The following is a 23,495-nucleotide window of genomic DNA, read 5'->3' as shown; positions in this document are numbered from 1 at the left end:
ACCCAAATCAGACAACAGGAATTGGGCCAATCCCCAACTCCCACATAATATAAGTCCAGCTGATGGAGTTGCAAAACTTGGGAAGCATCACAGACAGCACTGGAGGATATTCAATACATGTAGACACTCATATATCAGCAGCTGTTGCTATGTTTTGGGCTCTTTAGCTGGACCTGTAGGGAAGCTGCCATAAGCTACAAAGGTGTGAAGATATAGAATAATGGTCATTATATCAACTCTGCTGTATGGCAGTGAAACACGGGGTCTGAGGAAAGCTGAAGATTTGCAGATTGACATTTTTTATTCTTGTTATCTTCGTCAGCTGCTTCATATCAAGTGTCTGGACACATTCAGCAATGAGGATATTTGTAGATGAATCCAGAAGTTGCTTCCATCAGCACTGGTTCCAGTTTCAGTGGCTCTCTAAATGGCTACTGTATTATGGAAACCTGTTGGCTAAATTACCCCACATTTGGATCTGTCACTGAGCCAGCTCCCCCGTATGACACACCAAATTTCAAAGCACTCCAAGGAGCAAGGCTGATTCTAGAAGATTTGAGATTAGGGTGGCCAGATGTCCTGATTTTATCAGGACTGTCCAAATATTAGGGCTTTGTGTTACATAGGAACCTATTATCCCACAACTATTTAACCAGATTTTTCACAATTGCTATTTGGTCACCATAGTAGAGCTATAAACAGAAACTTGGTCTAAACCTTAACTAAAGGAGACCTTGTGGTCTGCTATAATAAGTATTAGCATTTTGTGTTTATACACTCTAGGGAAGGCAATTCTTCTTAACAGAAGAGTTAAATAAAAGAATATCTACATATCTACTTCTAATATTTTACCGCTGAAAGAAGAAATGTTTTATATAAATGTTGTTACACTTATTTCCTCCTGACTTCATTGCACATTGACAGTCTGTGTTTTGTTTGTTTGTCTAGTTTCAAAAAAATGGAAACCAGGTAAGTTTGAATTGGCTTTTTAACAGTTACAAGCGAAAATAATGTTATGCCACAAAAACAGTCCCAAATGTTTTTTATTTTGCTTGTACTTGAGTCTCTCCCACTACACTGTTTAATGGGGATATGTTATTGCTTAGTAGATTTATTATCTACTAATTTCTTGAAAATTCCATTGAACAATCCACAAAATCTGGAAAAATATGCACACACTAAAAATATTTTTTTTATTATACAGATACACACAAAATAGAAATGAGTAAATTTTCATTCCTGTTTGAACAGTTACATTGAGAGGGCCACATTCTACCCTCAGACTCACCTATGCTTCAATGTAACTGAGGGCAGAAACTGAACTGTAGAGGATCGACAACAATGATCCATGTGGGATTTCATCTCACCTGCACTACCCCCCAAAAATAGTCTATCACTCAGAAGTGTTTTTAGTGAAACACACAGTGCAGTGATTAATGAGTGAATTGTTTCAGAAGCTGAAGTTAATTTGAAGGGTTCATTAACATAGTGAAGAGATTGCACACTGATTTTTTTTCTAAGATTAATAAATGAAAATTTTTCTGGTAAGAAAAAAAGGAATATTCTGAAATCTGCTGAATATGTCTGTTGTATTCTCAGAATTTGGTTAATATCTGATCAGATTTTACTCCCTATTGGTTGGATAACACTGCACACCTGGTAGTGGTGGAAGTCTGCATCATGTCTAACACTGGTTGTGTTTTTGTGTACTCCACAATGGGGTTTTGGAGTCCCTGTGGCAGTGAGAAAAGGGGGTGGGGAGGTTCAGGGTTACTGTAGGTCTGAGGTCGATTTTCCACTTGTATTTCTGGTGAGAGATTCTACATTTCCAGTGAGGGGAGCTGGATCATGATGAATCAAGGGGTGCGGTAGAATGAGAAGGTTCGGCAGTGAGAGCTGGGGGATGCATGTGCAGCAATTTTTCACCCTGGGAATTGCATCTCAGTTGAAAGCAATGTCTGTGAGAAAATTGTAAAGATGATTTGGTGATTTTTCTTTCAGACCATGTCCAAGAAAGGGAGGGTAAGTTTCCATTGCTTTCTGAACATTGACACCAAACAGAATAACACTCTAGGAGTGATCCTGTGTAGTTACTTTCAGATGTCACTACTCAAAATGAAGCAAGAGCCATTTGTTTTCTGCTGGGTTTTCTTTCCATCCTGATTAGTTCGCCCGTAGTAAATTAGAAAGGTATATGGCCCCAGAGGTAATTATCCTGGCTGCACAGCCAGCTTGTACAGCCAATGGTGTAAGGGCTTTGTTGAGAGCAAGAGTGTGCATTGAGGGAATGGCAGAGCCCGTGTTCCAGCCCTATAGGGCCCCTCCCTAGTTGGTGTAGGTTAGAGCAGCAGTGGCTCTGATCTAACACTGTGTAGGGTTTGCCACATCACATTTGATAAACCCTGTCTTGTGTTGGGTCTCAGGTAGCGGTGGTTCCAAATGGCACTTTTTCCACAGAAAATTTCACCTCTATAGACTAGATCTCCTCTGATGAACCATGGTCACTCTCTTGGTAAGTGGAGCCTGTGCATAATGGTCTCATTGACCATTGTGTATCTTGGTATGTATAATCCAGTGGGGGAACTCAGACCATATAAGAATATGGGGACATGAAGTAACCGAATCACAACTCCCACCAATTTTCCTCCAAAATATTTCACTTTTCTGTTAAAACTAAATATTTGTGTTTGTTTTTTTTCACTAATCAATGTCTTCTGTGTTAAGCAGATACTCTGAAAAAAATCATTTTGTTGGAAACCCAATCTTCCACTGAAAAACAGTTTCAAGAGAGAATTTTTGATCAACACTAATTTCAGTTTCTGGTTTCTAACTGATGCTTCCAAAATGTGTGGGATTTCAGGAAACTGGGATGTGCATCCACCATCTCTTTTGCCCCTTTTAGAACCTCCCAAGGATAGTCATTTTATCCTGTAGCATACATTTGAAAATAATGTGTAAAAATCTAAACATTTGGATGTTTTTCTTTTTCAGAAATGTCTGAGATAGTTGACAGTAAGTCTGTTTTGATGTCATACCATTTTCTCTCAGAGATGATTTTATCATTATGTCTTTCTTTTCCTTGGATAGCATCCTTGGTCCTGCTGAGGAGAGACAGTCCCATCCCTGAGGTGCTTTCAGCCTGGCAGAGGAGAATTAGGTGGATTGTATAGAAGACAGTGTGTCAACCTAGGTTGGCAACCTAGGGTGTGTCTGGATGAACAGTTAGTGCTTGGCAAGCTGTGGTGTAAACCAATAGTGCATTAGCTGTCCATGTGGCACACTAATGACTTCCTAATGTGCTTTCACGTGCTCTGCTTTGAAGCAGGAGCAGTTCAGTGTCCACTAGGGGACTGTTAGTGTGCGGCAGCAGGGTGTACATGGACATTTAATACATGGCCGGCTATTGCACTGTGGATTTACATCAAAACTTGCTGTGCACTAACTGCGCACCTAGACAGAACAACCAGTACATGACTGAGCATGGGTCCTTCTTTCCTTCCCCCCTGCATTGCATCCCCAGAGAGGGCAGGTACGTGAGTTAGCCCTTTCTCCTCCCATGGTTCCTCAAAGACCTGCAGGTGTCACAAATGGGAGGGCAGTTCAGGGGTCACATTATTATGGGCTTCTACAACCCCCACCCTTCCCTGTGATATTTCATGTTTGAGAGTGGTGGGAGGGACATTAGTGGAAGCAGGGGACTGTTAGTGGAGGTAGGGATGGCTTAGGGGTATGGCCAGTGAGGGTAGGAGGGGATTCTTAGCCAGTGAACTGTTGGAGGTTCACCAGATAAGGCACCTGTGAAGCCAAATGACTAATGCCACCCCGTGTGGTATGGAGGGCTATTTGCAACATTTGTGCATGTAGCTCCAAACACATCAGCACTGAAACAATTCCATACTTAGCCTTGAAGACTGAAGGACAATTTGTGATGTTACCTACTGCTCCCCACAGTGGATTGAAGTACTTTTGTGTGTGGATGCAAGTTCATTTCAATAGATTTACAAGGAGACAAATGACATTCTGTGGTCAAGCCAAGGCCTAAGGTGTTACAATACCTCAATTCATGCAGTTGGGCAGGTCAAGGAAATTTTTGCAACTTGATATTAATTATTATTATTTACTTGGCAATGTCTGGAATCTCTACTAGATGCAGTATGTCATGGTATTTGTTTGCCTATGTTTTATTAGAAGTGGTGTGTGAATGTACTTAAACATAAGGTTGTTTTTGGTTTTTTTTCTTTTCTAGAAGGAAAGGACAGTACAAAGGGTAAGTCTGAATTTATATTGGGACAGTTACATTCGTAGGAGAACTATGTACCTTCACTATAACAATAACATTTTACTCACTTTCACAACTTGGGAGGTGTGTGACCTTCAGTGGTGCCCTGTATGTAAAAAGGAGGCAGGGACATACTAGGGACCTGCTAAGCACCTGCCACAGGCATATGTACAGAGAAGGCTTAATGTGACTGACTGCACAGGGAATCTGTAAAACTTATGTGTTGGGTGTAGTGGAGTCAGACAAGTTTCCACTCAGATACATAAAATAAAGTATTGCTCAGGGTGAAGAGTTTTCAATCTGTTGATGAGAAAAACAATTATTCTTTGGACTTGTCTACATGGGGAGGTTGACTGGCATAATTATTCCAGAAAAACTCCTCATTTGGACACTTCTGTTTTGGAGGGAAAAATGTCTTTTTTCTAGGTTAGCTTGCTCTATTTTGGAAGTGGATTAAGCTAAACTGGAAAAGGCCCCTTTTCTGGAAAAAGAGTTTCCATGGGGGAGTTACCCCAGAACAGCTATAGAGCTTTAAATTCATACCTTATGTTAAAGAGAGATGCCCTGCATTGTGGGCCTAGATTAGCTTTTAAGTGAATTAACTAGAGTCAGTGATTTACAGTATCTGTGCTATGCCACAAACGGCATAGTCTCTGGGGAGCACCCTTTAATGTGCCAGACCCCCAAAGGACTGCTCCAGAAGGGCAGGCCACGTGGCTTCAGTGCCTCCAAGACTGAAGCTACAGGCTCCAGCACTCCTATTTCACACCAAGAGATCTGGCCACCAAGTTCAACTAAGATGGACTCTGTCAGCACCTCAGCAAGTATTTGCAGTGATCGGTTTATTAGTCAACTGGAACATGACATCTGGAAGTTGTTAGGCTAGTATAGAGATGCAAAGGTTAAGACATCCAAACTGGCCAAGCCAGGGTTCCATTGAACTTGCTGCTTGGTTTCCTCTCTGTATCTCTTCCTGTTGTCTCCCAGTCCCAGATGAGCTCCTGTGTCTCTATAAAAGCCAGATCTTATCCTCACCCCTTTTCAACTCTTGATTGATAGTCCTCCTCTGCAAAGCCATGCAGAGCTCACATGTTCCACCTGCTGGAACTTCCAGTTGTTAGATGCCAATCATTGGGGTTACCCTTGCCTTCCTGGATCCTCCGTTGATATGGGTCAGTTTCAGCCTGTCTTCAGTGACCCGTTCATATCACTCAAGACAGTTACATGACTCACACACTCATGTCTCCTGCTCTGCCCCAGGAGCAGCATGTTAACTCTTCTGCACCCACTGAGTAGCAATCCCAAGTCAAATGAGTCACTCCCACACGTATCTGTCATGAAATATTACAGAAAATCCACATTCATCCAGGGCCAGCTCTAGGCACTAGCAAACCAAGCACGTGCTTGGGGCAGCACATTTTCAGGGCGGCATTTCAGATACCTTTTTTATTATTATTTTTGCTTTGGACAGCAAAAGCCTAGAGCCGGCACTGGCAGCAGCAGCATGTTGTGCGTGGAGGGCACCGTGGGGCCGCTGCGGTTCGCGCCCCGGAGGAGCAATGCCCGCACCTTGTGGCTGAGCCAGGCAGGCTCTGAGCGGGGGACACTCAGGCTGAGAGCTGCCCCACGGGGCACATGGAGCCGCCTGCAGATGCCGCAGGGCGGCCGCCTCCCAGCGCTGCAGCCGGGGCTGGGCGAAGTGGCCTGAGCCGCCCAGGGATTGCGGCAGGTTGGCCAGAAGCAGCAGCAGCAGAGGCACCATAGAGGGTGGGGCGCTGCCATGCGGGACCCGCATCCCACTCTCCGGGGCTCTGCTCCCTCTGGGGCTGCCCCACCCCATCTCCTCAGCCCCCTGTCATGGCGGGACCCTGGGCTGAGGCACAGCCCAGGATTCCCACTGCTTACCCTGACCCTGCCAGTGCCGGACTGGGAGTCCAGGGCTGGGGTGGGGTGGCAGAGAGTGTGGGTAGGGGGGAGAGCCCAATGATGGGGCGGCAGGGGGTGCGGGTGGGGGAGGGCACTGGTGGGGGGAGTGAGAGCCCAGGGCGGGGGTGGGGGCAGCCAAAATATTTTTGCTTGGGGCGGCAAAACCTAGAGCTGGCCCTGCATTCATCGCACCTACTTGGCTCCAGACCTCCTCAGGTTGTGGCAAGAGATAGTCTCTTCCTTCATTTTCTCCCCCTATGTCCCCTATCCTGCAATTTAATCTCTGCTGTCGACCTTCACACTTGTGCAGATTTCCACTGCGATCAGCTGGACCCTGCAGGGTTGCAGGTTTCACCCACTTAGAACCAGCTGCAGACTCAGGACCAAAACTGCCTCCGAGTTCTCTATTGGCAAGAGAAACAAGCGTTTGAGCTTACACTGAGCTCTTCCTCAGGTCTAGGAAACCTACCCAGAGCGTCACAGCTAAATACAAGGTGTAACAAATTGTTTAGCATAAGTGGTTAACACACACTGTAAGAGACCATTCAAAGTGAAATGTCCCATAAACATTTGTGCAGTCGATAAAAAGGGAGATTATTAGGTTACAGATTCTTGTCACCTGGATCACCGGGATCGCTCTGTCTTCAGCTGTCATTAAGACTGCGCCGATCACAACACATCCACCATTCTTCTCGCATTCTTGCCTTTCTTTTTCACGTTCATTTGAAACGTTCAAACTGTCATCTTCCCATCTTCTTGGAGGCTGACCAGGTGGTCTTTACTGTTCTTGCGGATACCACTCAGTAATGATTGTCAGAGAAAAACTCAGTTCTCGATTTTTTGTTTGGGTGCAGCAGAGTCAGATACTTTATTCTGTTTAGCAGCTACAACAGGGAGAGAGTGCACTAGGACATAGGGTCTCCCCTTCCTAGACAGGTCTCTCAATAGGTAAACAATTACAAAAAGCATTTATACTTTTGTTACAGACAATAATAAGCAACATCTGCATTTTGTTCATACATAGGTCATCCTGATATCTTGTTTTTCTCACTTCTAAAAAGACACCAGTCTACATATTTTATCAGTGCAATGTCGCAACAACTTCTCTCACAGTTCTTTTCCACTTGCCTCTCACAATCCTCGCTTCTACAAATCTCGTATTGTTAGGGTTACAGCTAACAGAGACTGTCATGCATTAAGTTCCCCTACAAATCCCTGTCAGTTCCACACCCCCCCCTTTTGTACTTCTAGTACAACAAATATTTTCAAACCTCTATTTGCATTAAGCCGTGGATTTCAGATTCTACATCAGATGTTTCAACTTTAGGGGTTTTGATTGGATGTAATGACAATGCATGATTAGCATGGACATGAAAGGTATTACTTTTCATACATCCTTTACTACAACAACAACATAATCCTAAGCTAACTAATAGCAATACAAGCAACAACATTTCCATAGCAATAATATGATGGGGTTGTTATACAGTTTTGGTCACAAAGCACAATACATCATACTTAGTACACAAAGTAGACATTCTATAAGCTGTGTGAAAGGCATACTTTTCAACTCGATATATGTATTGCAGCATGTGAATTTTCCCTTGTAATTCAGAGATTCTTTGAACCTCTGGTAACAATGAAAGCAAATTTTGAAATCGATCAGGTACTAAGCTGGTCCAATTAAAGGGTATCTGGAACCTAAGGCTACTTACAAAATTCTATCTGCAGGCCAGTAAACAATATGATTGCCTGCAGTGGTAATGAGATTAAAATGTATATCTTGCAATGTGGTGGTTTTAACATACACACAGCTATCATTATCTTGAAAAAGTAAGTGTCCTGTCAGGATAGTTCCTTGTCCTTTACCCTTCCAAAAATGTTGTCATGAACAGTGACAGCTTCCCCTGGCTTCAGTTTATGGATACACTGAAGCTGTAGGGGTTCTAACAGCCAAAAAGTCCATTGACTCCCTATTTCTATCGAAATGTCGGGTGTTATTCTAGGGGCACTGACTATAAATCAGTTAGGTATACCAGGTGGTCTAATCTCCCAGATGTCTCAGTGAATAATCCAGTCCCACATGCATCCTCCCCATGGACCCATCAGGATTCGGTATGTGGGAGCCCACCCCCCCCCTAACCGGTCCAGATGCTTGGAAGGAGCACTGTGAATGTCCACACTTCCTCTCAGAAAGTGTCCAAGTATGTCTCCCTGACCACAGATCAGATGGTTCCTGATGTGTCTGTAAGGGCAGTGGGCCAAGTCTGATGCTCAAGATCACTCCAAATGGCCATCAGCTGGTCATTCAGGAAATCCTGAATTTCTAAACATACTATATCCCACTGCAATGCCTTCCCAGCCTCAGTGATATTCTGTCAGTAACTTCTGGGTCATAGAACTAAGGGCGGAAATAACATGTAACTCACCAACTCCAGCCTGTACTTGGGTTAGCTGAGCTCCAGAAATAAGGCTAGTGGCATTTTCTAGTTGGCCCAATTTCTCATCATGTTCTTGGCTTTTAAGAATATTCCAAATGGCTGCTGCACTATTGGCCCCATCCCATAGGGATCCGGTCAAGTCCCTCTTCTTCCAGAGGAAATCACCCAGGCCCTCTGTTGTGCTAATCTAATGGCAGCCCCTTGTGAGCAATTTGGGTATGTAGAGGTGATCTGGAAACTGGATAAGGGCAATGTAAATTTGACAGTCCCTAGTGTTGTATTAATCACAGTCCATTGATATCCTAATATCTCTCTCTTTGGTGTAGTACTATATCACATCTGTTATTTAACTATTCTCAGGTACTTTCAAAAAGCATTAACATTAATAGCATAGGAGGGGGTGTATTGCAATAGGGTACAGGTTACATTATTAGTTACTGGAATGGTTTCAATACAGGTAAAATTTCCAGTGGCAGAACAAACTCTTTGGGTATTTGTTTAATTAATCACTAATTGGGTGACCAAATAACAATAAGGGCTTCTTTTATGTAACACAGTACAAATTCCAGGAATAGCCATCATATCTACTTCACTATAGAACCCATCAATTTCAGTTACAGATTCTTGGGGTTCATTTGTAGTGATATCATAGATTTCTATTTCCACTGATCCATTTATTCTCCACTCAATTGTTTGCTTATATGGGATATCCTGAACTTTAACATATTTTTTTCTTTTTTTCCAAACAATCTTTAAATAAATCACTAAAGTGTGAAGGCGTTGGCCATTGGTTTTATCAAATAGATGGCATTGTCTGTATTTGGATGTATTACGGGGGTAATAGTGTAATGGAGGAGATGGCAGGGCAGTGGCAACAAGGTGCCTTTGGTACTTGTCATTTAAAATCCAATTAGGAAGAGCAATACATGCTGAAGGATTTATCCAGAACACAGGGTGCAGCCTGTAGAATAAACCCCAAAATCCAATCAATACCACATTCCCAAGCATGGGTCCCACAAATTTCTTCCTGCCAGTGTATAATTCTTTGTTTTTTCACCAGGATCAGTTCTTAATGTCCTTTCTAGTCAGGAATTCCTGGACTTTGGCAATTTCAGTGAAGTGAGTGTTCCTTCTTCTTTACCGAAACAGTCATGGTTCAGCATCCTACAGGGGAAAGGTTACCAGCACATCACCCTGTAATGGTTTTGCTTCTTCTAGAAAAATCCAAAGGCACAGTAGGTCTGTCAGTGGACAAGGGAGAGGTTACTAGCACTTCACCTTGTCCTTTTTCTCTGCTGTCCAGAAGGCACAGCAAAGCTAGATGGAGAAATAGGCTAATCATCAGTAGGAGAATCCTCCCGAGGTGGAGGGGTCTTTTTGCAGTGAGAATCGTGGGTCCAAGCAGTCAGTCTTTGGCACTTCACAGTGGTGTTGGTAGTCAGCAGGACTTAATAAGGGCCTTTTCAGCATGGAGCCAGGGCAGTCTTTCATTGATGGACCTTTATGTAGACCCAGTTTCCTGGTTCCAACAAGTGGCAGGGCTGCTAGGGTCTTTGGGCAGCGCTTCTTTACCTGTGAGAAAAGAAACCTAACACATTTCATTAGTGCCTGGCAGTGTTTTGCAGATCTCATAGCTGCTTGGGCACATTCACGCCCCCTCTTTTCTTGGTTGTCAGCCAAGTCTTAGCTGTGAGCAGTGTCCTTGAATGGGGCCAGTGTCTTATCTTTAGACTGAGCATACTAGCTATTTTTTTCCAGTTAATTCATTCTGTTCTTTTCCTTCTCTCTTTCTTGGCTTCTTTTAACCTAGAAAGGAAACTTCCACTTTTTACTCATACATTTTTCCCCAACAACAAACACATAAACATTGCCATTATACAGTACATTAGTCTTATTATTCAGTGTATGCCACATATACCCTTCCACTAAAATAACCTTATTACAGAGCTTTGGAGCAAAAGCCAGGACAAGCACACCCACTTTGAGGAGTTCAACCTCTAGTCCAATAGCTTCCCACCATCCCCAGCCCTCTGGCTAGAAATCTGAGGTAGCCAGAAGGATCCCATGTACAATATGGAGAGTGGGTTAACCTTTCATGTTCCTGCTTCCAAAGACTGTTGGTATGCAAATTTTAACAACAATTTTCAATTAAAAGATTTGGCCAATGAAGTTTCTTTTCTTACTTAAGGAAATGTATTAGACTTTAGTATATCACATTTTCTTGATTTATCCAAACACTTTGTATTCCAAGTTGAATAAAACAAGTATCTGCATTTTAATTTAACCCTTCTGTTTGATTTTAAATTAGACTATCCTATAAAAATATTAAACACAACAATTCTGGCCATGAGACAAACACCACAAGACAGGACATAGAACACAAAACATAATTCCTATTGTGCCAGTAAATGCGTGGTACATTAAATGCTGTTCAGCTGGCATCAGTTTTCTCTCATTATCTGAAAGACAAAAAACAGAGGTCTATCCTTCTGGGCAGTCAGTCGTCGCTTAGTATATACAAATAGCCTTGTTGATTTCAGGCAAAACAGAGGAAATACCCCATATTTTCTTGTATGTGTTTCATAGACAGCCCAGGTTTCAATGGCTTCTACCTTATCAGTTAGATAATTTGCATTAAAACAGATGCTTTCTGGCTTGCTTCTGGATCCAAAGCTATTTACAGCTTAAAGATTCGTACCTTAAAAGGGACATAATTAACTTTACCAGAATTGTACTTTTTACTTCTAACTCCTGCTTTCAAACACTGAAAGAAAACATCACTACTTATAGTGGCCCCTTAGAGCCTAATAGAGTTTTAATTACATAGCACTGTATACATTTCTTTAGCTAATTCAACTAAATTGTTCATAGCCAAATAATTGCAATCTAATAATTTCTTGGATAAATTTGCCTGGATTTATTTACAAACATTTTAAAGACACCAAGAACTTTCCTCTTTAGCATTTTTACAAAGTTCAACTGCTGTTCCCTCCAGCAACTACAGAGTTAACTTCTCACTCTTTCCTTAAATCACTTGCTTGTCTCCCAACAGCCACTTTTATCCACTCAGATCACCATTTCAAGTATTGTCCTGGGTATTTGAAATCCCCATGCTTATACTTACTTACCCCTTCCTTTCACTACACCCTCAAAATTTTCCAACCTGTTTTCCAATCTCTCTGTCTGTAGCCTGCCCGCTTGGGCCCGATCCTGCTTTTCTCACTGAACCGTCCCTTCCATGGGCACCAGCTTGTTCCAATACCAGTTTAGCTAGGAGGATGGGCTTCTCAACTAGCCCCCACCCTCCCTGGTCTCTTTCCTTAAACATTCTTACTCACAAGACTACTCGAGTCCTCCCTCGTGAGGCTTGCCACCTGGGCAAAAACGCATGGCCCTTGGCGTTTAACTATTCAATTTCCTCTTGTAGCAAACACACTGCTGTTACAGCATATGCTGAGCACAAATGGTTAAATTTTGACAAGTCCCTGAAGGACCGGTACTTGCTTAGCCAGTGCTTCCTTTTCTGCCTGGAAGTCCTGTCTCAAGGCCTGCAACTTGCCCTGGGCGCAGGTTTGAGTTGCTGCCTGGTTCATGATCTGTGCTCTTAATTGCTCAATTCTAGTTATCAAGTACACATCTCCTCTCTTTTCTCCAACTTCTCTATTGCCCAGTCCTGCTACGACTGGGGGTAGATCCACCTGCCACCCTTCCCGGTCAACCAGGGTGGAGAGAGGAATGCTAAACCCCTCTCCAGTTCTCAAACTTACTGCAGCTGAGAGTGGGCACACCTTTAATCATGCAATCCTCAGCATATAACACCAACAGTACCAAGCAAAGGTAACATAAAATAACAAGGGCAAAACAAATAGATGGTGTACATTCTGCAGGGCTCCCCCCTTCTCAATTGCTCACCAAACTGTGACAAATTTCTGTTACCAATCTATCCCTCATGTCAGGTGATCAGGCTGACACTGCAGGATGTTGGGGGAAGATAAAGAAAACACACCATATGACTGAATTTTAAAGCTTCATTAATAAAATAATAAAACAACAACGGAGAGTGTTGGGAACGCTCCCACATCACTCAGGAAAAGCATTAATGCCCCAAGCCCTAAGCCACTTTCATACTCACACATGTCCAGAACTGGCCACGTCTGTGTATAACGTTCAGAGAAGAGGAATAGGTGGACGGGAGATTATCCTGTATACAGCTTGTCCAGAATTTCCAACATGCTTCTGCTCTTGGCAGGGCTGTTCTTTTACACCCCGGAATCTCCTGCGGTGTCTCTTTCAGAGATTCCAGTCCAGATCGGCTGCCTGTGGCTTCTTCAGTGTCACCAAGCCACACCGGCTCCGGGGTCAAAAGGCACACTGTTGGATCTCACTGGAGCTTTGCAAATGTAATCTCAATTCTGTGACTTGTATTGCCTGTGGTTTGCCTCTGTCTATATTTTTCACAGCCAGCTGGGGCCGAAAGCAGTTTTCTTTGTACTTAGCATGGTCTGTGTTGATTCTTGACCTTGAACACAGAGCAACTTTCTCTTTATCTCTGGGCCAAGCTGAATTTCATATTAACCCATTCCTTTCCTCAATAGACAAATTGCTCACACTGTCAGAGGCTTTTTTGGTGATTAAAATCTCCTTTTAGCTAGATTAAAGGTACCTCCTAGTGGGCATTATTTAGATGGATTTTCACACGTGTAAAGATTCCAATTGTCTAAATACCTGCAGGTTGTAGGACCATAATGTACGTACATGAAATACCCTTAGGGGGTGAGGTGGAATGCTTAGACTGTCCCTCCCCCATTTTTCACTCACACACACAGGGAGGGTGCCCTGTCCGCGCTAGCGGCACATAAACGAAGGATCTCTCCCTACAGGGTACTCACACAGGAGAGACTAACGAGGATGACCATGACTCTCCTACACCTCCCTTCAGCAAAGAGCGTCGGCTAGTCTCAGGGAGACGGTACCGCTTACTCTGATTGCGTCCAATGAGATGATCAGACTGTCAGTAGCCCACACAGAAAGGAAAGGGGGAGGAAAGATGGGTTCATACACTCCTAGACCCAAGTAGCTTCCTTGCCAGACGATGCCAGGCCGAGTCAGCCCACCGTGGGTCAGATCTTCTAAAGATCCTCTAGTTACCCGGCTTGTGTTAGAGTAGTCCTGGTCACGAGCTCTCTCTTCACAGAGTACTCTGGACGTCTTCCGGTAACAGTCACTCACACTGGTGTACACACACACACACCAAGGCCTTTATTTCCAAATACCACGATGCATCTGTACCTTATGTCTGGACCCAATACCATGAGGTGGTATAACAACCCTTCTTGAGGCGGTAAATAAACCCTCAGCACCGGTGCATACCTAATGCATTTCCTTATGCATTACCTAATGCATTTCCCTATGCATTAACCTTGTTGGCCAACCAAGCAGTTCCCCAGCACTGCTTCAACCTAACCTTGTTGGAGGTGTCAAAACCGTTCCCCAATACCACTCTGCATCTGATCTTGCTGCACAGTCAATAAGTTCAGATGGCGTAAGCCCAACAGAGACAGAAGGCCCTACGGACAGTCCTCCTCCGACACCCCAATAGAGATTTCAAAAGGTCTCATACCTCTCTTGTGGCACCATAGGGTTTGAAGGGGAACAATCCGTAGCAGCTGCCTGTGTCTCAGTAGGCGTTGCTATCCCAGACGAGCCCCCTGTCAGAGAAAAACTCAGTTCTCGCTTTTTTGTTTGGGTGCAGCAGAGTCAGATACTTTATTCTGTTTAGCAGCTACAACAGGGAGAGAGTGCACTAGGACATAGGGTCTCCCCTTCCTAGACAGGTCTCTCAACAGGTAAACAATTACAGCAAGCATTTATACTTTTGTTACAGACAATAATAAGAAACAGCTGCATTTTGTTTATACATAGGTCATCTTGATATCTTGTTTTTCTTACTTCTAAAAAGACACCAGTCTACATATTTTATCAGTGCAAGGTCACAACAACTTCTCACACAGTTCTTTTCCACTCGCCTCACACAATCCTCGCTTCTACAAATCTCGCGTTATTAGGGTTACAGCTAACAGAGACTCTGGCTAACAGAGACTGTCATGCATTAAGTTCCCCTACAAATCCCTGTCAGTTCTTTCTGTACTTCCACATGATTGTCCGTGAACTGTGCTATGTGGCCCGCCCATCGTATCTTATTATATCTGCTTTCCATGACAATATCTTTCACACTGCTGCATTCTCTAATCATTTCATTTGGGATACGATCCAGAAGGGAAATTCCCAGCATAGCTTGTTCCATTGCTCTTTCAGCTACCGACAGCTGCTGTTCTTCTTTCTTCATCAATGCTCACATTTCACTGCCATACAGCATGGCTGGCAACACTGTTAAATTGAAGATATCTGTATGTGTGGTCTTGTCACTTTTTCCTTTGAGGATGTTCTTGATGGAATTAAACACACACCATCCTGCCTGAATCCTTCGCAAGAGTTCTCCGTTCATGTCTTGGCGCATATTAACTTCTTGGCCCAAATATACATACTGTTCCACTTCTTCAATTTCTTCTCCTGTTAACGTTATTCGGGCTTTTCAAAAGATGTCTGATCGAATGTATTTTGTTTTGCAATAGTTCATTTTCAGAACGACCTGACTGCTTTTCTAGTCGAGTCTTTGTAGCATGCTCTGCAGTTGGTTAGTGCTTTCGGCAATTAGTACAATGTCGTCTGGGAATCTGAGATGAGAAAATCATTCTCCATTTATATTAACACCACTCCTCCAATTGATCTTGTTCATGACCATTTCAAGGTAGGCAGTAAATAGTTTCGGTGAAATCGTATCACCTTGCTTTACGCCTTTCTCAATTGGGATTTGGAGGGGAGTTTCAAGGAGAGTAATGTCTGTTGTACATCCAGTATTCGCTTCCTTCAACAAACTGATGTACCGCATATTAATAACCTGCTCTGCGAGCTCCTTTAATATTGCATTGAACTTAACGCTATCAAGATTCTTGTAATAAGCCATAAATCCAGTGTCTTTATTAAGACCAGGACATTTAGTGCCTAGCAAAGTTATGAATTTAAGCTCCCAGGCTCATCTTTAGAAGGTGTTATGCAGGTTTTCTTTGAGGGCGAAGACTGGGAGGTTAGATATGGAGGGATTGTTTAGTAAAAAATGTTCACCCACAGGTGGTAAGGTGTCTTTATCTTCATCATTTTTCTGTGTGAATTCAGTTGAGAATGTAGTGATTGTCTGGTTTCACCCACACAGTTGTCATTGAGGCATTTTGTGCACTGCATGAGGTACCCCACATGTTGTGATAGGCATGCCATTAAAAGGTAATAATTGGAGACATACCAATCTCCTAGAACTGGAAGGGACCTCAGAAGGTCATAGAGTCCAGCCCCCTCCCTTCACTAACAGGACCAATTTTTGCCCCAGATGGTCTCCTCAAGGATTGAGCTGATAAACCTGGGTTTAGCAAGCCAATGCTCAAACCACTGAGCTATCCCTCCCCCCGTTAATCTGGCTCACTCCATATCTGACCTCTCAGTCCTCAAAGGAGAGGCATAATATTCACTAACCCAAAAGAAATTAAAACAATGTCAATATTAAAAAGTTATTTTTGCTTTGAAGATGAACTCCAGATAGAAGTGGGTAAGTTTTGCATTCACTTTTCAAATGTAAATGTCAATTCAGTTCCATGCTCAAAATAAAAGAGATGTAAATGGAAATTAAATTCTCACAGTTACGAACACCAGAAGTGAATTATTTTTCTTGTTAGAATATTATTTTTCTAAAATTTGCTAGGATAGACAAATCAGTGCTATAGCGCTATTCCTTCTCTCATCGGGTGAAAAATCTCCCCTGTGGAATGGGTTATTCATCACTTAAATCCCAGCTAGCCCTTCAAAATAGGGCATAGGTGTGTACCTTGTGCTGCACAGGTCTAGTCCTTCTCTCTCCAGGGATGAATTTCACCCTAAATCAGTCATAACATGTCTTTGATATAGGCGGAGTAAGATTCTGACAATGTGTCATCAATTATATGATTTGCAATTTGCCATTGACTTTAATAATTAAAGGAACAGCACACCCTTTGAATGTGTTTAGGTGTCCTGCTGACAAAATATAGACCATCTAGAACTCTTTCTGGTTGTTTGTTTGTTTGTTTTGTTTTACTATATCTCTCAATTATCTCTTCTCCACACTGCTTTGCGGTCTGGGGATGGTAGAGACACACATTCCTTCCAGGCTTCAGGGGTGTTGGAGCCCCTGCAAGCCAAGTCACCCTGATCATGGTGTTCCCCTGAAGGGTGCAGCCATGAATCTCTTTCCCCCACCCCCATGAGTTTGGGGGCTGGTAATGATAAGTCTTTCCATTATGAGGCTTGGTGGAGCAAGGGAAGGGAGTCAAGTAGCAGAACCAACATGGATTGTCTCCTTCCTAGCATAGCACTAAGATGAAAAGGCTGAAGGCATCAGCACTTTCCTATTCATGTCATCATAATGTGTAAAACCAGACACTCCTGCTCTTAACAAAAATGAAAAGGTGATGATGGGCTGTGAGAGAAGGTGGGGACACATTTTTTACTTTTTCACCTCATGCCCTCCATCCTCTCCTCACAAGAGCTAGGACAAACATTTTCAAATGGTATCATATGCCAAACAGCTCTTTATCAATGTATTCTCTTGTATTTTATTCTATTAGTAGTTGCGCTGGGTGGAAAATGGTTTCTCTGTACCATTAGAGTTTTCAACATTTAAAAACATTTTCCCATCCTGAATCAGTATGAACAGTTGAAATCTTGAAATGTTTCACAAACCAAAAGCCTCGTGCCCCCACTCAGTTCACTTTATGTCAATTGAAGCGTCTTGTGATAAATTTGATTTTTTTCTTTTTTTTTGAATGTGAAGTGTTTACAAAACTGTTTTAGTGTATATTTACTAAAATTTCTAAACAAAATACATATCTTTACTTTAATATTCAAATTCAAATCTTCTCAGTACAAGAATGTTGAAATGGGATGTTTTTTAAATCTCTAACTTTCTTTTATGAAAAGTTTTTTGATTCACAGTTTCAGTGAGCAGAACACTATTTCTCAGTTTCAGTTTTGATAAATCAGCATTTAAAACTAAAAAACATTTCATTGAAAAAATTCCCAGTCAGCTCTAATTTCCTCTCTGAATTTGCCCAATTTCAACTTCCATTGGATCGTCTTATGCATTTCTCTGCTAATCAGCTCTTCAATCTAGTAGAGGAAGGTATAACATGGTTACGTGGCTATAAGCTGAAACTAGACAAATTCAGGATGGAAATAAGAAGTACATTTTAATGATGATAGTAATTAACCATTGGAAAAATTTGCCAAGGGTTTCTAAGAATTATTTGAGGGAAATTATGTGGCCTGTCTTATCCCAGGGTTCAGATTATATGATCACAGTGGTTTCTTCTGGCTTTGGAATCTAGGAATCCGCCGTGGTATCCAAGTACCATTGGCGTTGATTCTTGCATTGTACTATTTCTATACTTACAATATTTTATTAATTACCAAAAATTGTCTTGGTTCTGGATATTAAATTATTTCTGTATGCTATGGAGACAAAATTGGAAATACAGAGTTACGAACATGGTTTTCTATTTGTTTTTCTTTTTCAGAAAGACTCCAGAAAGAAAACAGTTAAGTCCCATTTACTTATCTTGCTTTGAGGATGGTCTGGATGGATATTATTTGTGGGAGATGTGGAACTATCAATACGGAAGAGATTGATGATTGTCAGTGTGTCGATAAAAAGGGTCTAGCAGATGGGATGGATGGTTTGTGAGAGCAATTTCCATGCTAAGAGAAGTTTTGGGGTTTCCTCTTCATGGGGAGAGGTTTATTCAAAGGTCTGTCATGGCTGGGAGATGGGTCTGATTTGGTATTGGGCATAGGGGCAACAGTTGGGAGTGTGTTTGGCAGTGGAATATATGGGGTGTTTCATATTGAAAACTTTGGGAGTTGTTAAAAAGTAATGTTTGTGAGTATTTGTTAACTCATTACACACACGCACACTCACAAATGACTACAAGAAGAGAAGACTATCAAAAGAGGGAAAAAAAGTAACTTTAAATTGGTTCTCCTTCAGTACAATTCCGTTAAACTGACTATACTGGTAAACGATATATAAAAAGCTGTGCAGGTTCCCTGTTAGAGTTATAGGAGCAAACATATTTTTCCTAATAATCTTTTAATTAGTCTCATGCCTTGTATTTGGACTCCACAAAGAGGCAGTGTGGAGCACCTCTAAAGCAGTGACAATGCTCAGGATTTCTCTTATTGCAGTGACAGGTTTTATTGTTACTTTTTGCAATGGGGGATGAGTCTGGTTTGGACTCCTGCAGTGGAGTTGCTGAGGAATGTCTGATTAGAAGCTTTTCAGAAGAGGTATAATATCTGCTCGCTAACCCAACTGAAATTCACAAGGGGTGTCATTTAAGAAATTCTTTTTTTTTTCTTTGCAGATGAACTCAAAGTAGAACTGGGTAAGTGTGTGTTGATTCTTTGAATGTAAAAGTCAATTCAGTTCCATGCTGGAAAAGAGATGCAAATAGAAATGAAGTTCTCACTGTCAGAAATACGGGAACTGAAGGATCTTTATTGTTGTTAGAATATTATTTTGATAACATTTGCTAGTATGGACATATGAATGCTACAGACCAATTCCTGCTCCCATTGGGTGAAAATCTCTCGTATGTAATGGGCTATGCGTCCCCATATCTTCAAAATAGGGCATATGTGAGTATCTTGTGTTGTGTAATCCTTGTGTTGCTCGCTGTCCAGAGATGAATTTCACCCCAAATGAGTCCTAACATGTCTTTGAAAGGAGTTAGTCCCTGACAACGTGTCTCCAATTATGTGATTTGAAATTTGCCAATGACATCAACAATGGCAGTAAAATCACACCCTTTGAGAAAGTGACTGTGTGGGTGTCCCACATTCAAAATATGAACTGTTTATTACCCTGGCTGATTTTTTGGTGTACCTGTCAATTGAGTCTTCTCCACCACCACCCTCCTTCCCCCCTTGAGGTCTGGGGAGGGAAAGACACACACTCCTGTTAATCTGAAGGATGTAGGACCCCCTTCATAGCCTGCTACACTGGTTTGGCCTGAGGGGTGCACCTGCATGTCTTTGGGGGCTGGTAGAGAGGGAAACTGTTCAATTCCACTCCTGACCAAAGGGACTTAGTGGAGCTAGAGAGGGGAGAAGAGTAGCAAAGCCAGCATGGATTGACACCTTTCTAGCAGGCACAGGGATGAAAGGGCTGAGGACTTCAGGAGCACTTCCATTTTTTGGTACAGGGAGATGGGAAGGGAGAAGCCTTCTTCATTTGCTGAGGGAAGAGGCTGTCTCTAAGCATGTGCAGCAGCTCTGACTGTCTGCAAGCAAAGGAGTTGGGCAGGTCGCCAATCAGAGTGGGGTTACCATATAGAAATATCTGAAAACCTATGGCTTATGGGGAAATCCCATAGACCTGGCAAATTAGGGGCCATCTGAAATCCCACAGAGGTGGCAGGTCTAAGCCAATTAGACTTTGAAGGGTGTCACCCAGTTGAAATATCAGTAGGTACAGGTACATTATCAAACAAACATCTGTTTACTTTGGTTATCTTTGTGCAATGATATTTTTTTATTTGATGATTGTCAGTGTGTTGATAAAAAGGGTCTAGGAGATTGGACGGATGGTTTGTGAGAACAATTTCCATGCTAAGAGAAGCTTTGGGGTTTCCTCTTCATGGGGTGAGGTTTATTCAAAGGTCTGTTATGGCTGGGAGACGGGTCTGATTTGGTATTGGGCATAGGGACAACAGTTGGGAGTGTGTTTGGCAGGTGGAATATATGGGGTGTTTCATATTGAAAACTTTGGGAGTTGCTAAAAAGTAATGTTTGTGAGTATTTGTTAACCCATTACATACACGCACACTCACAAATGACTACAAGAAGAGAAGACTATCAAAAGAGGTAAAAAAAGTAACTTTAAATTGGTTCTCCTTCAGTACAATTCTGTTAAACTGACTATACTGGTAAACGATATATAAAAAGCTGTGCAGGTTCCCTGTTAGAGTTATAGGAGCAAACATATTTTTCCTAATAATCTTTTAATTAGTCTCATGCTTTGTGTTTGGACTCCAGAAAGAGGCAGTGTGGAGCATCTCTAAAGCAGTGACAATGATCAGGATTTCTCTTATTGCAGTGACAGGTTTTATTGTTACTTTTTACAATGGGGGATGAGTCCGGTTTGGACTTTTGCAGTGGAGTTGCTGAGGGATGTCAGATTAGAAGCTTTTCAGGAGAGGTATAATATCTGCTTGCTAACTCAACTGAAATTCACAAGGGGTGTCATTTAAGAATTTTTTTTTTCTTTGCAGATGAACTCAAAGTAGAACTGGGTAAGTGTGTGTTGATTCTTTGAATGTAAAAGTCAATTCAGTTCCATGCTGGAAAAGAGATGCAAATAGAAATGAAGTTTCAGCTCTGACTGTCTGCAAGCAGAGGAGATGGGCAGGTCGCCAATCAGAGTGGGGTTACCATATAGAAATATCTGAAAACCTATGGCTTATGGGGAAATCCCATAGACCTGGCAAATCAGGGGCCATCTGAAATCCCACAGAGCTGGCAGGTCTAAGCCAATTAGACTTTGAAGGGTGTCGCCCAGTTGAAATATCAGTAAGTACAGGTACATTATCAAACAAACATCTGTTTACTTTGGTTATCTTTGTGCAATGATATTTTTTTTATGTCTCATCCACTCTTCCCCTCACCACCCTTAAACTCTCTCCCCTCTAGGTTATTTGGAGGGAGCAGGCCTTTCTCTTATATTCCTCTTCTATCTCCCTTGTTGCTGCAGCCCATTTTCATCTCTCTCATAGCAGGGAAGACAGCAGCTCCTGGTAGAGACTATGTAGCTCCCCACTGCCAGCATCACCACACATATTTCCTAGTGGTCTGCTGTCTCTGTCTGAAGCTGAGCGAGTGAAGCATACAAAAGACCTGGTGACTCTACAAGAGCCACAAATGGTCCCCCAAACAATACAATAACCACACTCTGTGTGTGTACCATTAGCGTGATTTACTTTCTATTTTCTGCACAAGTAAATCATTCTGTACTGTGTCTGACATTCTCAGCTATCCTCAACCTGGGGCATTTCTGCTGCCCAAAGGCAGAAAATCAGCAATATGTGCCTCTTTGAATTCAATGTCTGTTGTTTCTCACTTTGATTTCAGACTGGACATGGACTCTCATCCATTCAGGTAACAGAATTCACATCTCTCCTGGTAATCAAAAAACATATTCAGACATTAAAAAACTAGAAGCAGAACATATTGCTATCATGGAGATGAACTCTGAGGCCCTACTCCATTTCATCTCAGGTCTTTCTCATTCAGTTCCTTCAACCAGTGTAACTTATATCAGAATCTGACAAAATATATCTAAGTATCAGTAAGATAAACATTCCAGGATCCCTTCCATTTTTGAGTCACATTCAATCAAATATTACATCTCTGAAATATTTCAGTGTAACCAAATTGTCAGACTAGAACAAAACCCATTATCCATAGGTATTTTGCCTGAGTAAGGACAGCAGGAATTGGCCCACAAGCCATATCTCCCATGTCTCACTTTACACTGCAATTAGATAAAGGTTTTTAAATTTTCTTTTTTCAGACAATATCACTATTAATCCAGACACAGCCCACCCCAATCTCTCCATCTCTGAGGATAAGAAGAAATTTACTCATGAACCCCGACCTCAGAAAGTTCCATCATCTCCAGAGAGGTTTGATTCAACTGTCTGTGTGTTGGGCTCTGAAGGATTCTCCTTTGGAAAGCAGTGCTGGGAAGTGGATGTCAGAAGCAGCACTGACTGGGACCTGGGAGTGGCCAGAAAAGCAACAGAAAGAAAAGGAAAACTTTCCCTGTCCCCTAAAGAGGGATTCTGGGTTCTGGGTCTGAGTGGGAGAGATTATTGGGCAAAAACAGATCCATGGACCCAGGTCCTGGTGCAGAAAAAGCCCCTGAAAATTGGAGTTTACCTTAATTACCAAGAAGGGCAGGTGACCTTTTTCAATGTAACTGACATGTCTGTGTTGTTCACGTTTAATGATTGTTCATTCTCAGGAGAGGTTTATCCATTCTTTAAAAATTCCCACAAAGAAACAACAATGAGAATTTGTTCTATAGGAGGTGATAAATGAACTTAAAGTGGGACTGCCACTCATTTATCCCAATGTATATTTGAAATCAAATTCCCCATCAATGAATTTGAATTACATTTTGCCTCTATATTAATTCCGTGGCACCATCTCTAAAACAGCACGTATGACACCAAGTTTCTCTCCAATAAAATTTGAACTGTAGTTTTTACTCTGTACTTTGTGAGCTGCCATCTTAATGATTTGCTTTCAACAACAATTTTTTTTGGTTACTTCTGACAAATACTGTTATTTGACTACACTATTAAGGAAAGGAGTTTGTGTTGTGTTTGTGTTGTGTTGTAGATTTTCAGTAGATATCAGTGCCCACAATTAGGTTTTCAAGATTTTCAGGAGCTCAGCTGCCATTTACCCAGCATAAAAATCCTTAGAAAATCTGACAAAAACTTTCACACTGGGAGCTGCTGGGTGGATATTAATGGGAAAAAAAATCCATCCTGTCTCACACATTCATTATTCTCTTAGAGACACACCCCCACCAAACTTATAACTAATGTAGGGCTTCTGACTGGCCTGTGTAGCTACACAGCAGGATAAGAGAAAATAAAATATCCCCCATCCCTCTACACAGCCACGCAGGACTTGCTGTC

The 23,495-nt window shown here is 42.1% G+C and overlaps 1 long non-coding RNA gene across 1 annotated transcript; it reads left to right on the top strand.

Annotated features, from left to right (window-relative positions):
- Positions 1-945: 945 nt before the first annotated feature.
- LOC120394581 lies at positions 946-18,326 on the top strand. The gene is made up of 5 exons (XR_005592347.1): positions 946-969; positions 2,002-2,022; positions 2,992-3,012; positions 4,247-4,267; positions 18,306-18,326. It is a non-coding gene; the product is annotated as an uncharacterized LOC120394581 (long non-coding RNA).
- The last annotated feature ends 5,169 nt before the right edge of the window (positions 18,327-23,495 follow it).

The sequence above is a fragment of the Mauremys reevesii genome, unplaced genomic scaffold, assembly GCF_016161935.1.
Source record: "Mauremys reevesii isolate NIE-2019 unplaced genomic scaffold, ASM1616193v1 Contig68, whole genome shotgun sequence".
NCBI classification, from domain to species: Eukaryota; Metazoa; Chordata; order Testudines; family Geoemydidae; genus Mauremys; species Mauremys reevesii.
This window is presented reverse-complemented; position numbering and strand designations above follow the sequence as displayed.